Source organism: Austrofundulus limnaeus, unplaced genomic scaffold, assembly GCF_001266775.1.
Source record: "Austrofundulus limnaeus strain Quisiro unplaced genomic scaffold, Austrofundulus_limnaeus-1.0 Scaffold541, whole genome shotgun sequence".
NCBI classification, from domain to species: Eukaryota; Metazoa; Chordata; class Actinopteri; order Cyprinodontiformes; family Rivulidae; genus Austrofundulus; species Austrofundulus limnaeus.
Genome location: NW_013952943.1, coordinates 199,777 through 204,141, shown reverse-complemented (window position 1 = coordinate 204,141; position 4,365 = coordinate 199,777).

The window sequence follows — 4,365 nt, the reverse complement described above, 5'->3', positions numbered from 1 at the left end:
GTGTGTGTGTGTGTGTGTGTGTGTGTGTGTGTGTGTGTATTAATGCACAGCCACAGTTCACACTGCAGGACCATTTCAGGTTTCATCATCTTTCCCCCCTTTTTTTTTTCTTTCTTTCTCTTGAGCAGGCAAGGGGGGGTGACAGGGGGGGTGTCTCATTCCCTCTCTTTTGTTGCTGCTGGGGAGAGAGTACACATATTCATACAGAGACCTCGCTGCAGCCTCATTCACACACACACACACACACAGTCTCCACAAACACACACACACAAAGATACAGCATCAAAGAGCCGACGCTGCTGAAGGATTACTTCAGCCACACACTGGCTCCTCAATCCTGGTCTGTTCCTCTCCTGGATCCCCCCACACACAACACACACACCCCACCCCCTCTCTCCTGGCTCCACTTGGTACAGTCCAAGCATTCCTGCCAAGTAGCTTTCACACATGGAGGGGAAGCTTGTCTCAAGCAATTGCTGACAAGCTACAAACAAGACTGCCTCCTTTTTCCCCTCGCTCCCCCCTCTCTTCTTCTTTCCTCGCCCCCAACAACCCACAGCTCTGCTTCACTCTCACCCACTCCTCTCTCTTTTCCCCTTCTTCGCCCTCCTCYGTCTCCTGTCTTCAGTCCTCCTGCCTTCTCTTCCTCCCCCTCTCCTCTCTGAGAATGTGGGGGCCCCACTAGCATAAATTGTCAGCTGTTCCTGGGCGTACTCTCCATGGCTCCCTAAACTCACATAAGCCTGCACAGGCAGTCAGCCGCTGGTGGGGCAAGGGTAACCCAAGTAAGCCCTGCAGGTTATGAGTCTGAAAAAGTACACCCAGGCCCCCACCCAAATCACACTGCAGTGGAAAAGGCATGGAGAGTTTTATTCTATAATAAGCCTCATGGAAACGACGGGATACCACCAACACACCTTTCATACTTTAAATAAAGCAATCACAGTTATTAATCTGATTTACACACAGAGTTACAAACCTTTGGGTCAAAACCAGAGACAGATTTYTCACAATCACAMTACCTTGTTTTACAAAAATCACTCYGTTATGAGCACTTAAACTACTCAAACATAGAGGTGATTAAGTGTCACAAGTTTGAGCTCAGAACTAATTATTCAACCATCATCTTAAACTTGATTTTTTTCCCCCCCACTCTCTCCCTGACATTCTCAACATTGAGGATGTCTTAAGGTTTCCAGATGTGGGCTATAATAGCACTGGAACCATTTTGCTTTGTAGCCTCATTGTTGTGGAGCTGCCATTGTTAAACACAAGGGAAGGCTGTCATCTAGCGTCAGGGTTGGGTACTGGTGCTTTAACAAAGCACCACTTTTTTCTTCTTTTTTTATTTTATTTTAGTTACAGTTTCATTATACTAAGGGTCTTAGAGGTGAGGAGAAAATGGGGGTAAGTAATGGGTGGTATGGGCAAGATGAGAAAAAGCTTGTCCCTTTCAGCTGGTTGATTTCTCTTTGTGTTGCCTTCATCTTAACGCCTAACCTTTCCATAGAAAACAAAGCTGTRGTGGATATCAAGCCAAGTATTTCAGTGATAACTGTTGCTGTGGTGTGTACCATCTAACTGGTGACTTTGAAGATGCTAGTAGTTTGCATTCACCTCTTCTAGCAGACTTTCACAAGACAACGGGTGTAAGCCATAGGYGAGCAACTTGGTTGTGATCTTCAGTGTTAGGTCAGCTGCCCTTGTATTATACTGTATATACTGCATATATCACCATTATTTAACCAGATATTTAAAAAATAAAACATCAATGAGATCAAGATCTCTTTTCCAAGGGTGACCTGACCAAGAAGTCAGCAGCACAGGTCCTGAAAAACTAATTAAAACAATTTACATTAGGGCACAGCAGTGTTATACCAATTAAATGATATTTGACAATATTTAACATCATTATGCTCCACCTATGATGACCTTAACAGTGACTAAAACACCATGGAAATACAGGCAATAAAAAAGAACAGGCAATAGTTAAAGTACAGACAATGAATGAAAAGGCAAACGTAGGCATCGATTAAAGTATTATTATTTATTTATTTTTTAATTCTTCTATAAAGTGTGCGGTTGTGAGCATGCATGTATATACAAGATCTCTCCAATGCAATGTTTCAAAGTGACTGTGGAGGACCACAGACCTGACCCACAAAGCCCGAAGCCGACATAAGGGAGACCAGTGCCAAAGACCCCGAGAGGGACCCCAAGCGCGGAGACGCCCGCGCCGGAAGGGCCGCCCACCCACCCCCCAAAGGGGACCACAGGAGAGAACTGGGAGAGCCCCACCAGCGACCATACACAGTAAGCCCTGGGGCCAGCAGCGATGAACTCACAGGCCCCGCCGTTACCCACCGTGCCAGAGTGGATCCAGGCATGGACACAGAGGCCCGGGCCCATGGGGCGCACCCCCCAAGGTCCGACAGGGCCAGGGGGACCCAAGCCCCACCGGGCCGAGCATGCCCAAGCACCCAGCCCCGGACAACGAGAGCCACCAGCGTGCCGGCGGGCCCAACCCACCAGAGGGCAGTGCAGCAGGGGAAGCAATGGGCCCTCGAATGATCCCTAAGAATGGGCTGCCCAAGTCCCAGCCTGACAAAAACACAAGCATACATAAACACAATCACACAGCCCCACCCTCATCCTCTCACCCACTCATTCAAGATGCACAAGATGAATGCCACATTCCACTCACTCTCCCCATACATACTCTATACCCCCAGGTCCAGGATATGCACCCGCCCCATTCAGAGGGTAGCTCACATCCGAAACCAGGAGGTAGACCCCTTCAATTTGGGGTGAAGAGGAGCAGACAGCCAAGTCCCAGCCYGGGCTGCACCAGGCCGACTGACCAGCCCCCCACCCCAGCGAAGCCACGCCCCGGACCACCGCCACACCCTACCAACGGCCAGGTGCCCACCCCCAACCGACCACCCGCCGGACTCCGGCAGCCACCCCAGTAAAGTATTAAATATTACTTTGCTGTTAAGTCTGTCAGGGCTTTTCAGTGACAATGCTCATCCTCAGGTGGTGAAGATGATGATGATGTCCTGGCACACCCTGGACTTTGCTCTATCTCAGGTGTGACAGCCGCTTCCACGTTCAAATGTTGGTACATCAGGTTAAAAGTTGTTTCCTAGTCAACCTGGATGTCTCACATCCTCTAGTCTTAGCCTCTTTCACTTTTGTAGTAGCATTCCAACAGTGTTGCTGTCGCCACAAAGATCACAACTAAACAACTAACACTTCATTTCAAGAAGTTYCTGAGAACGGTGTATTAAACACAAAATTAATAACTAATGCTTATTATTTACAAGAATGTTTTCTACAAGTGGGTAGAAAAGCAATTGTTTCTGCCATATGGCTATTATACATCTTTTTTAATCCAAAAAAGATTATTGCTCAATAGGAATGATCGTGGTTTTAAAGCTGCTCTACTTCAAGGCATATTCTGTGATTAATGAGGTAACAATGAATTCAAAATCATCTCTAGAGCTTCTGACAGGGAACATTTCAGAACAGCAGCCCATGAGCTGAGACTTCTGAGCGTTTGGTTTGCGTAAGAAGAATATGAGCCACATAAAAGCATGCAATTAAACAACAACCAAGTGTTTTGAAGAGAGGGAAATGGTTAAAAAAAACAAGTTAGATACTGGAGATTGAACTAAAACCTTTGCTCTTTAATTGGTCCGTACCATCTATGATTCAGAAAATGGCTGGCACTGGTTTGAACTTTTCAACAAAGAGATAATTAAAACTTAAGAACAGCAGAAATCATTTCTTAGAGACAGGATTGCTTCATTGTCTTTAACCCTTTCGTGCATAGAGGTCACTACAGCTGTTTAAAGGTGTTTTTTTTTTCTATATATTTGCCTGCAATTTTGGGCATTGTTGCATATAATCCACTCTAGTGGAAGCTATTACATCATCCCATACAAAAAAATCCTATTGGCTGGTCATTGCAATGGGAAAAAATAGTCAGTGAACCAAGATGGCTGACAGATGGTAAGAACGACCAAACACCTCGGCTATTTCAGTTTCTACCATTGCAGGTAAAAAAAAAAAAAAACATGATTACATCTAGTAACATGTAAAGTGACATATTATGTAAAGATTTTCCAAGTTTTGAGTTTATATTTGTAGAGAATACAGATTAAACACATGTCCACTCAAATCACTGGCTACATTTTAACTTGAATGTAACGTCAGTTATTACCAATGTTGTTCTTGAAAATAATTCATATCCTATACAGTTTTGGTTGTAAATCAACTTTATAGTATTACAATGTAATTTGTTTTGTTTTTTAAAAATAAATTTTTATACACTGTCTGTCTGGCCAAAGAAATATATTATAC